Source organism: Falco punctatus (assembly GCF_963210335.1).
Source record: "Falco punctatus genome assembly, chromosome: 4".
Classification (NCBI taxonomy): domain Eukaryota; kingdom Metazoa; phylum Chordata; class Aves; order Falconiformes; family Falconidae; genus Falco; species Falco punctatus.
Window position 1 is genome coordinate 9174348 of NC_137583.1, and position 12813 is coordinate 9187160.

The following is a 12813-nucleotide window of genomic DNA, read 5'->3' on the forward strand; positions in this document are numbered from 1 at the left end:
GAAAAGTAGAGCTTGTGATTGACAGGCAATGTTTTAAAATATATGTTATTATTCAGTTTCTATGTGTATACTTATGCCTGATTTTTTTGGAAGTCCAACATAGGTCTGAAGATTTAACTATATAATCTTTCCAGAAATTTATATTCTTTATCTTTTAATGTCAAATATTCATCTCAATTGAAGGGGAGCAAGAATGTCCATATCTGTTACTACCAGTGTAAGCTCTATTAGCACCAAAATAAATATAAACATTTTAAAACAAATTAGAATATTTTTTCTTTAACTAGCAAATATCTATTCTCATATGCTAACTTTCAACAGAAACAAGTAGAAATTGCTGTATTTCATATTTCTATAGTTTTCCCTTATGTGGAAAGAGAAGACGTGTGTTGCTGATGGTTGCAAGGACTGAATTTTTAATATAAACCTGAAGTTTTAATAGTTTACCATGGTTTCATATTTCTATATGTATACACCTGACCTTACTAAGACAGGTATTTCTTAATGCAGCTTTTCTTGCTGGAAACATGCATAAAACCAGTTTTACCAAGCTATTAATTTATTCTGAGTAAACCTTTATTTCTATCATAAATGATCCTTAAAAGAAAAAATCACCTACCCAACATACACAGATTCACACCCCAGTTCTTGCTAACTACATCTACTAGCTTCATCTACCATCACATGTAGAAAATAAACACAGTTCTTAGAAGCTGAGATTAAAAAATTACTTTGAGATGTTTGACTGGAGCTTTTTATCTCATGAGGAAAGCAGCTGTTTCAATAACTCCAAATAAAAATTGCTTTCACAGGATCAATGCCTCAGTTTCATTTGTCTTGAAAGTATTTATTGAAGAATTACTTTGCTGTCTTTATAGAAAGCTCAGATGCTTTCAAATAGAATATTTCTACTCTGGTGTCACTTAAACGTGCTGAATGTCTGTCTTTGAACTGAGTTTTCTTTAATCTCTAAACTTTAACAAAACAAAGAAAATTTAGAAGATTAGGCTTTCCTTATCACGTGCAGTTCATTTGTAGTGAGCAAAAGGCTAAACCAGCTTCTCACCGGAGTAAATAGGGTTAAATTATACCAACTTGGGGCAGATGGACCAGGGCTGGACTTGCAGAGATCAGGTCCTCTTTTTGGGGGAGAGTTGAGTGTGGTGGTTGCTTCTGCTGAAAGGGTTCCCTTCTGCCAGCACAGACATTGCCCTGCTCATCCTCATCTCTTGCACAGCTGCAGTAGCAGCCAGCCTGGCTTTCCAAGATACAGGTGTGAGTAAAATGGTTTGGTTTGCCACCTGCAGCAACCTGCTGCTTAAGGCAGTTGGGCTACAGCCAGAGCCTATTCTGTTCCCATGCGCAGCCTGTCAAGGTAAGATGAAACCTGGGAGAATCTTCAGGGAACTGAGCGTAAGGATTATTTTTCTTTTCTTTCTTTCTTTTTTTTTTTTTTTTTTTTTTTTTTTGTAGGCTACAGGAAACTGCTTCAGCCTAGGGTTTATAGCAGACTGCGAAATAAGTGCTTCTTAATGATGTTGGTGCTGAATATTCAATGGAATTATGGGTAGCAAATGAACATTCTCTTTCCCATTCAGGGATGGGCTGCAGAAATTCTTCTCCATAATGTGTAAGGAATGTAACAGACTTCCAAAGAACCAGACTTTCAGAAAATCCAATTAGTCTTGGTGGAAAAAAAAAAACCCAAACCAAAAAAAACAAAAACAAACCCAACTATCTGGTGTCTGGTTTACACATTTTCTCAGTGAAACAGTGTGACTCTTGCTTTTTCCCCCTGCCTTTTAAAAAAAATCTTATTTCTCTCTCCACATCTCTTGTGTTTGTGGTTGGGTTTTTTTTGTTGTTGTTTTTGTTTTTTCCTTTTTTGGAGGGGGGAGAGAAACATGTTGTAAACACAGTGTCAATTCCACACATTGGCTCTAGACCACTTACTATTTTCTGGACCACAGTGTGGGAAATACTTACCTAAGGAAAAAAAAAATCCACTCTCATTAAAGTCTGAAAAAGCATGTAAAGCAGTGTAACCCTCTTATATCCACTATATGGTGACATTCTCCCTTAAGAAATGTGGCTTGGTTTTCTGTTCCAAGTGTCAGGAAAGATATAAGCCTACATTGCCCCCCCACCATTTTTCTTTCTTTGTCTTTTGGGTAGGAACGTGGGTCTGACACTACAGTAAATCTCTACAAAGTTCATGCAGAGCAAGGAAGTTCCATTCCTTTTTGAATGACACCCTGGTTATTACTGATGAAGATGCTTTCATTTCCTCTACAATGTACAATCTGTATTCCACTTGCATCCTTACTTAAATTCTTACTTCTCTACCCTGTAGTTAAAATTTTAGGTTTCTCTTCTCACAGCCATTTTAGTAAGGGGTAACAAGTTAGAATTATTATTTAATTTGTATGATACAGGAGCCCAAGTTAGCCGAAGATTCTTGACCCTCCATTGTTTTGCTAAGTAAAGAGACCAGGTAGAAAAGAAAACAAAACATGAGTACTTTTATCTTTGAGACTTTCAACTTAACCAAATGCATATTTTGAAGATTGGTACATATTTCATAGTGACTGGCATAGTGAAAGTAGTGAAGGCAGGAGGTTTTTTGTGTGTGTGGTTTTTTTTTTTTAAATGAGCCCCATCAAACCTGTAGGGGTTTCTTGATCACTCCTTGATTAAAGCACTAATAAGTATCTGTCTGGTGCATTACAATAGATCTTTAAAGGATATCAAATAACTAATATAATTAAGCATTTAAACATTTAACATATTCATGCATTTGTGTTATGGAAAAGGAATTAAATCTTGGAGAAAGCAGGTTTTCAGCACTGAATCTCTAGCGTGTTGATCAAATAACATGCTTTTCTTTGAGCAAGAATGAGGATACATTGTAAGAAGTGATCATTCTAAGCATCTAAACATGTTCCTTATCACCTTCAAGAAGAGGAAGTAATGCAGTCTTGAGTGTAAATCTTCAATTAACTTTGTTTTTTCACTGCTAGCAACAACCTACAAGAAAGAGATGATAGTATAATATTTAGAAATTTCCACACATTTTGATCAATTTCTTTTTCCTGTAGCTTTCACAGCAGTGGGGTTCTAATTGCACCTTGAATTTTTGAATTTCAAAAGCATACTCCTTTTGAGAGAATATATTGAATCAAGTCTGGTTTATATATTTATAAAAGACAAACTTACAACTTCAAATATGGCAGTGATGTAAGTCATGTTAATATGTGCCACTAGTTTTACTAAGATACAAAGTAAGCATCCCAGTACTAGATTTCTTCCAACATACAGTGTTTCTGCTTTCATTTTTACAATACGAGAATACAGTAATTTGCTTTAAGAATAATTATAATTTCAGGTGATATGGCAGGCATCAAGTTGCATCCGCTTCTTTCTAAAATTCTTCATACCCTAGAATTTGTCATAAATTTTTTGTGTTGGCACATACATGCACTGAAGGTTCAGTTTAGATATGTGGAGACATGTTCTCAGAATGTTGTAAGCTATCTCTTACTTGCACAACTTGCTTTAAGTTTTGTTTATCATAAAAATTAAATCTATAATTACATTGGGTACCATAAATGAGGTTGAAATTAATCTGTGATCCTAAATGTGGTTTAGTAATGAAATATGTAACTTATATTTATATTTTACCAGACTAATCTATAATTTGGCATTAGCATTAAACAGCTGCTACCTTGAAGTGTATCAATTTGCTATATACAAATTTCAAAAAGAGTGGGAAATAGTTCAGACACTATTCTGTCACCGTCTGCACTTTCTCTACAAATTATAAACATGTGGAACTGCCTATTTTAATACTAGTTTTCATGGACCGAGAGGTTTTCATCTTTGAGAAACTCCATGTTACAATTTACCTACCCCAAAGGAATCGGATGACAATCTGATTTAATGTAACTCCAGATTCAAAGTAACAATAGTGTAATATACATTCCTCTTTTATATGTTGTTTTAATGTACTATATATGGGTTGAGGACATTTCTCTGTAAATGTTTCCAGATGAAATATATCATCTTCTAGATGCACAGATAGGCACAGTAACTCCAAACTAAATCAAGAACTTACCCCTGTGTAAATTAGAATGACAAAAATAGACAGATGTAGTATATAACTTCCAATAAGCTTTTACTTTTGTATGGAATTACCAGAAATTAAATAACCAGAAGACTGATACAGCAATGCAGCTGACTGAAATTGACAGTGAGAGGCTGGTAAATACAAATTTTGCATATTTAATTTTTTAAGCAGATTACTGAGGTGTATATTTATCTATTCATCTCTGTCAGATCTCCAAAAAAGTTTGGTGACTACATTGCTTAGCTGTTAAGAACAAAAACATAGTCTCACTGAAATCTACTTTCTTATAACTGGCTAGTCATTAGGGACGCCCAAAACTTTCAGCTAGCCTCAGACCACTGAAATTTGGTCTTAAGTTTTCTATTGCAGCCCCAGGGAACTAATTTACTTAACAAGAATGTTTTTAATCTGAATATATTGAATCTTGAGCGCTTTCTTTAGCATTGTTTTCAGGATTGCTTTCCTGAAAAAAAGTAGTCTACCAACACAACGTGTTAGTGAACACAAGTGGTTGGATAATCATCACCAGCAAGCTAATCTGTAATTTCCCTGGCAATGGATTTTAAGTGGGATGATGCTTAAATGCATTTTACAGATGCAAACGAACATCTATCAACTGTTAATACATGTGGGTAAACTTCCCCGTGAAACATCAGTAAGCATCACTCTCCCACCTCACACATATGCCTCCTGATTGTCTGGTTGGGTTTTTTTGCTGGTTTATGTGATGATGTGCTTCATTTTCACTTCACAAATCTTTGCCAAGTATGTCTCAGGAACATTTGGAGTTACAGTATGCATGGATGAGTATGGGAACTAATACTAGAAGTAGCAAAGACTTGCACTAAAACTGACAGAGAAATCTGGGGGAATGTTGAACCTATTAACAATGTTAATATTAATGTAGGAAGCTCACCCTCATCAGACACTTAATAGTATTACTAGTAGATATCATAGTTTTCCAGTGTAACTGTATAAATGCTGCTGCATGTATCAGTTGTGAAGTTACTTACCTCTTTGGAATCAGTGGAAAATGCTTTATTCATGTATGCTTAGGCTTGAATCCATCATCCTGTAACCCCATCTAATTTGGGTGTTCTTACTTATCATAAATGGTACCTTTTTTCTTGGTAATCACAAGAGAGCTAGAATAAAAGGTATTTGTACAGGGTACTGGGACTACTGTGGGCCTATTGCCTTAATAAGAAGGAAATAAAAACTTTGTTAGTTGTCATAAAACCCCTGAAAACTGTATAAATGGGAAGTTTGGCATAACTTCACTGATTTCAGAAACTCCAAAATAGAAAAAGGCTGGTTTAGCTACCTAAGTAGGAAGATAAGAAATGGGGACTTGAATTATCAGAAGGTTAAAACAGTAAACTTCCCATCAGTGTATTTCTGTCTTGTCAGTGGGAGAGAAATACAATATAAAAGCAAACAGGTTTTCAGGTTTTCCTAAGGCATAGCAAGCTGAACTTACTGGGTAATGTATCTCTATTTGTGAGGCTTTAGGTGGTGTCCTCATATTAAGATGCACTAAAACAGCCTGTGAAGTCCTGTAGACTGTGGGCCAGTTAAAACTTTAGCCAAGCACGCCACTATTGCGATTTTTTTTTTTTTTTTTTTTTTTTTTTTTTTGGTCATGATGCTAAAGGAAAATCTGTCAGTGAAATTCTGCAAATGTTTGCTATGGTAAAAAGAAGTTATACCAAAATATGAATGCCAGACATTAGGGATTATGTTAGCTGACAATTTGTCTGCTTTTTTTTTTTTTTTTATGTCAGAGATGGTGTGGTTGTTACGGCAGTTACCTGGCATTTGAGAATTGGAACACAGATCTCTGCTTTAATGTATCATTACTTGCTTTCAGATGTGTTCATTTCCTCAGATGTCAAACAAAGGTGGCTGTACTTTTTTCTTCTCCGTTCTTTTTCTCATCTAAAAAGGGTAAATCCTTGAAGGCTATGGAGTATCCACATTAATGTAATGGAGGTCAGAATATTTCCCTGACTGTTGTACAGATGTGGGACTCTTCTGTGTTTGTTAGGAGTGTCACTTCCAGAATGTAAAAATTTGTCATCTTATTGCAATTGTAGATCCCAGCCAGCATTTATAATCTTAGAGGGTAACCTTTGTAAAGCCATTAGAACAGCCTGTAAGATGAAAGGCTAATAAAAAAGGTGACTTGGAATTTCTTCAGAATTGCCTTCAAATCGGTAAATTATTCTTCAGCTTTACTATAGGCTAAAAAAACAGTGTGTCATTTTGGCTGCAAAGTTGAGAGCTACAAAGCTGAAGGAAAAATTCAGTTTTCATAGTTTTCTGGCCTTCATTTCAGAAGATTTTTTTTACTTGCCTGCAATGACTTGAAATTAGGTTCTTACTTAATTTCAGATAGCCTCCTCTACCTCCTTAAATTATTTTATGTTCTGAATCATGAGAAGGTGCTCTGAATCTTTGCAAAATCATACATGTCCTCTTCCAAGCACACATTTGTTGAAATAAGTTACTCTTAACTTGAATTATTTAAATTTATTAACTATAAACCCTAATAAATGAAAAGTAAGAAAGTGGAAAAAAAAGTAACAAAAATACAATTTGCTATCATAATTTGCCAGACAATTTTACCCTAATCCCTGAAGTATGAAAATTTAATGTAATCATCTAACTAAGTATGGTCCAAAATCCCTACAACTGTTGATGAAACTGTGAGGCTAGAAAAGGTGAATACACCTGGGTATACTGAAAAATGCTTTCAATAATCTCATTATAAGAGAAACTCCATGTTCAGTCATGATAAATGGTTACAAATTTGTCCTCTTGTTCAGTTATGCTAAAGCCATACGTAGCAGTAGTATGATTTTAATATTCTGTTTAACCATTCTACGAAGCATAGAATATGACTAAGATCTTTCGGTGTACTTCCTGATTTAAGTTCTGAAATAGTCCAAGTCAAGTTGGGCCATCTGATTTTTAAACAGAAATAAGCATGTGACTTTTGCTTTTAATCTTGGGGGAAACAGTGTCAGTATACACCATTCAGTACACTGTGTGGTTCTTCAAATAGGCATACTTGTAACTGTTCCGAGGATAAGAACCCATTTACTGATTCTAGGTCTGTCAAATGTATTTATTTGTTTGTTTCTGACTTAGAGAGTCCTAACAAACTTTACACAGTTTAAAAAGAAAAGAACCTTTCCAGTTTGCATAGTGGATTATTATCAGAACTTGGGATCACTGGGACTTTCTGATTTTGGCAGTGGATAGTGTTTATAAACAGACAAGACCAGCACGCAAGTGTACAAGACCAAGTGTATATATCGCTGATGTTCTGGTCTGAACACTTGTAGATATACGCAAAGATCTTCTCCTGACTGTATTGCACAAGTGGATTTGCATCCTCACTGTCTCTTGCTCATGTTTTTCAGCCACTTCTAAATGGATCATAGGTACCTCCGCAGTTGAACATATCTATGGTTCCTCACTGCAATAAGACACAACTTCTGTTGAGATCTGGCCCTATAATTTTGTAATCAGACATCAGAGTCTGATTGTCATAATTGTGTGCCTAATTTGCATTCAGAATTACCAAGATTATGCATGTCAATTAGGTATTTGAGTCCACAATTAGATATTGCACGTTCTGGTAATTGCACATGGAAATTAGGCACACAGTTACATGCAAATGATTGTGCACATGGTTGGACAGTTACCCAATTCAAACTCTAGGAAATTCATGTGTTAATCTATAAGGGTTCCAACAGGACAGTAAGAAGAAGCTGAGGTGAAGCAATGTTATTTCTTGTGCAGTTTATTAGTAAAAAAGAACTATTTAAAATGTAAAGATTAAAAGATGCTTTTTGACTCATTAAGAGCAGGGGACTCGTGCTTTCTGTCATCTGCTTGATTTCTGAAAGCTATTGAAAGTGGAATTGAGGTGTTTGTTACCTCATTCTAAAAATTACTTATTTTTTTCTTTAAATTGATGTTTCCCAGGTCAATGTCCTGCCCTGACGTTTTTTTCATTAATAGTAGGGTTGAAATATACCTTTCGGTTTTGTAGTGCTTTGGTAAGGAATGGAATTATTGAGTGGCAGTTGGAGACATATGCACGCAAGTTGTAGAGAAATTTTGAGAGGTGTGCTAGTTTGAAACTTCGGTTTTCTCACACCCAAAGAATACAATACTTTTAAAAATACCTTTCCCAGTAAGAAAGGGGGCATGATAGCATGACTGGCAGGGCATTGCTTTACTAACTGGACATGCGGAATAGGAAAAAATGAGTGTTTGAAAATTGGGATTTTTTTCTTATAATTTTTCTTCTTAAACCAGCTGCATGACAGATAACATTTGTGTCAATAGTCATAGAATCATTTAGGTTGGAAAAGGCCTTTTAAGATCATCAAGTCCAACTGTTTAACTAGGTCTGCCATGTCCACCACTAAAACATGCCTCTCGGCACCACATCTACTGATTTTGAACATTTCCAGGGATGGTGATTCTCATGGTGACCTCACTGGGCAGCCTGTTCCAATGCTTGACCACCTTTTCAGTGAAGACATGTTTCCTAATATCCAATCTAAACCTCCCCTGGTACAACTTAAGGCTGTTCCCTCTTGTCCTACCCCTTTTTACCTGGGAGTAGAGACTAATTCCCATCTCTCGACAGCCTCCTTTCAGGTAGCAGGAGAGAGCAATAAGGTCCCCCCCGAGTGTCCTTTTCTTCAGACTAAACAACCCCAGTTCCCTCAGCTGTTCCTTGTAAGACTTGTGCTCTAGACCTTTCACCAGCTCCGTTGCCCATCTCTGGACATGCTCCACCACCTCAGTGTCCCTCTTGTAGTGAGGGGCCCAAAACTGAACACAGGATTTGAGGTGTGGCCTCACCAGTGCAGAGTGCAGGGGGACAATTGCTTCCCTGGTCCTACTGGTTTATGTCGTTTCTGATACAGGCCAGGCTGCTGTAGGCCTTTTTGGCCACCCAGGCAGGTGGCTGACTCGTGTTCAGTCAGTTGTCAGCCAGCACCCCCAAGTCGTCTTCTGCCACACACCTTCCCAGCTGCTCTTTACCAAGCCTGTAGCATTTCATGGGGTTGTTGTGTCCCAAGTGCAGGACCCAGCACTTCTGGTTGAACCTCATAGAGTTGGCCTCAGCCCATTGATCCAGCCTGTCCAGATCCCTCTGTTGAGCCTTCCTACCCTCAGCCAGTTAAACACAACCACCCAGCTTGGTGTTTGCAAACTTACCAAGGGTGCACTCGGTCCCCTTGTCCAGATCATTAGCAAACTTATTAAACTGAACTGACCCCGATACTGAGCCCTGGGGAACGCCACTTGTGACTGGCTGCCAACTCCATTCACCACCACCTAAAAAGGCTCCACCCAGTTTTTTCCCCAGCATAGAATACACCCATCCAAACTGTAACCAGCCAGTGTCTCCAGGAGAATGCTGTGGGAGACAGTGTCAAAAGCTTTACTAAAGTCTAGGTAGACAACATCCACAGCCTTTCCCTCATCCATTAGGCAGGTCACCTTGCCACAGAAGGAGACCAGGTTCATCAAGCAAAACCTGCCTTTTGAAGCCAGAATAAAATTCCACTCTTTAAGAGGGTAAAAACCAGCCTCCATGAAAGTACAACAGCACATTTTGATTGTTTAAGAATAAACAGCCTCAACTAGATGTAGAGTTAACAATCTGAGGAAGCTGTTTGTGCTGTCTGTAAAATAAAACATGATTTCTTTTGGCACGGATTGAATTACTGCCATACATCCAGGGAATCTGTTATGATAAAAAGGAAAACAAATAAATGTTAAATTCACATGTTGTTGTGTGATTTTTCCAGTGGATATACAAAGTGCTGAAATTCTGAAAAAAAAAAAAAAAAAAGACAAGATAGAGAATGGAGTTGGTTTAAAAAACAAATCAAAAACCCACATCAACTCCCTCTAGACATACGAAGAGCAAACCACACATGCATTTTAGTTATTTAATTCTTTCACAGAATCACCTTGTAGCAGCTGTTACTCTGAAGCCTGGAGGCAGAAAACATTGATTTGTTAAAATTCATAGTGCATGAAATCGATTTTTAACACTTTTACTATTTTCTATCAAACAAATGTCACTATTATATTTCTTCATATATCAACAGTATATTTTTCAGAACCTGTATATATGTAGCTATGGCAAGAGGAAATATTTTTCTCTGGAGGATCACATGAACTGAATTGCACACTTATACCATTTACAAACCATTTATAAATGTTATTCTGTTTACTAGTAATTTTCGGTAATCTGTTTATTCTGTATGTTCATAATTAATAATGTATATGCATTGTAATAAACATTCCATAGTATTTGTCTCTGTTCAGATATTTTATAAACTACTTTATATATGTAAATTATATACTATATTTAATATAATTACTTCTAATACCAAAATAATTCTATTTTAATTACAAAGCAGTGATGTATTTCAAAGGGAAATATGATTTATAATAAGTATTTATTTTAACATATCTGATTTATGAAAAGGTAAGATTAGAAACTTATTTCAATGCAAATGTTTGATTTTATCAATTTTCAGAGAACCCCTCTGTTTTGGGGTGAATCCCTGTGTTAGTAGGCAAGCATCTGTAGTAACTGTAAACTAACCTTAGGAATGTGTACCTGGGGGAGATGGGCTGTGAGCATAGGGCTACTTCAGCAGCTTGAAAATGTTTGATCAACACATAACTTTGATGTTATGGAATTGTTTTTGTCATTGATGAAGCAATAGTAAGCTGCTTTTTTCCATACTTTTTAACTTCTAAAAACACTTTCTGTTTAAAAATACCCACTTTATATTGTCATGGTTTAGATCATGTCCAAAACTGGTTTTAGTTAGGACTTACATAAAACTGATTTTGCTAAGATGTGTCCTGGAGAATTTTATAAGAATGATACATTTTAGTTTTTGAAGAATTCTAATGATCAATTTTAAATTTGAATGAACTGTACATATTTCATTAAAAAAATTCATATTTTCTGAGTTTCTGAAAAGCTTTAACGGCTACAAGAGCCCTGTGCTGTAGTTATTCCTTTTATGTATGGACTAATGGCCATACAAAAGTCACCTTTTGTACTGAATCAGACTGTTGGTCAGTTATTGTGTTTTGAAATAGCCATGGAAGACGCTCTGTGTTGTGCTGCTGACAGCTGAATAACCCTAGCAGCCTTTAAAACTGCCATCTTGACATTGCTGCTCTCTATTTCCAGGACACGTTAGTTGAAGTCAAGGATATGCCAATGTGGCTTTTGATCAATTTGGACCTAAATTTCAGAGATTCTTTGAGATGACAAGTTGGATAGAGCGTAACAAGTCATTGGTGCATTTATTGAATATTTGTGTATTTTGTATTCATACATATTTTCATTATTATTTGTAAAAAAATATGAACGGCATAATTCAAGGGACAGTAGTATTTTGATCCTTCTACAAAGATAATTAGTTTGGTTTGGTATTCTTGCCTATAACAATGCTCTAAGACCAATGGACTGATTTTAAAAAAAAAAGCCTCTTATTAACCAATTGAGGTAACTTTTTTATCCAGTTGTGGAGACTGAAATAATGCTTCACAAAGGCATTGCCTCTCCTGCTGTTTTGCACCACATACATCTTCATTTCCTTTTTACAAATTAATTTTTATATTTTGAAATGTATTCAAACCCAGTAATTACTAGTACCATGAAGATACTGACCAGCATTTACTTTAGTTAGCTATGTTTAAGTTAGAGGGGAAAAAAAGAACCATTTTGCAGTGTAGCTGTGTGGGTGTTGGCTATTCCTGCTTGTTTAGACGAACAAGAACTGTGCCTTTTGGCTGTTCAAAGCATTGAGCTGCAATGAACCACATTTACTAGGTCACTATGAAGTAATTGTTTTGGAAAAGCAGCCCTTTATTTTGTGGCTTCACAATTGCCTAGAGGCTGGGATGTAAATTTTCCTGTTTCAACTTACTGAAATTTAATAATGAAATAAGAAGTTGTCTGCCTTCCAATATACTGCTGTAATATCTTTTTATTTTGTGAAATTAAAAAGAAAAAATATTTCCATCATAGAAAATCAGGACAATGAAGTACCTGTTTGTAGATTTTGCACAGTTTCTCTTTACCATAGCATGGTTCATGATATTGTTTTTAGTGATATATTGCTCCTTCTTATAAATCTAAAAGAATCTGTTTCTCTGAACATTTTATTTTTGGAAAGTAATAACATTGTTTTTAAAATGTACTATTTAGTACTTTATAGCTTACATTTTTGCTAAAAAAATACAATTTAATATATGTATTATATAGTAGTACTATATTGTTGTTGAGTGCAAAAATTGTGAAATTTGTCAAACCTCTCACATATCTGGAGAAATAACATGTGTAGAAAGAGGAAAATATAGGATGAATTCTGACCTGTTAACCTCTAAGAACTGCTTCTTAGAAAGTTTTACCCATGCTCATGGCCAGCAAATATGGTAGTGGATAACTGAGAAGCCATTTAAAACTGCAAAAAATGGGTTTAAGTGTGATTATATAAAATGTTACTGAAGGTAGTCACATATAGCTAGCAAGTGGTTAGCCCTGACTTTCTTGTGTAGAAGAGTTCTTTATCAATCTTGGTATTATATTGATGAACTGCATTTAAACTATAGTAGCC

The 12813-nt window shown here is 35.6% G+C and overlaps 1 protein-coding gene across 1 annotated transcript in view; it reads left to right on the forward strand.

The window, feature by feature from the left end:
- The window catches only part of CACNA2D3 (calcium voltage-gated channel auxiliary subunit alpha2delta 3), a 492915-nt gene that overhangs the window by 215259 nt on the left and 264843 nt on the right, over positions 1-12813 (forward strand). The gene's annotated exons all lie outside the window — the stretch shown is intronic.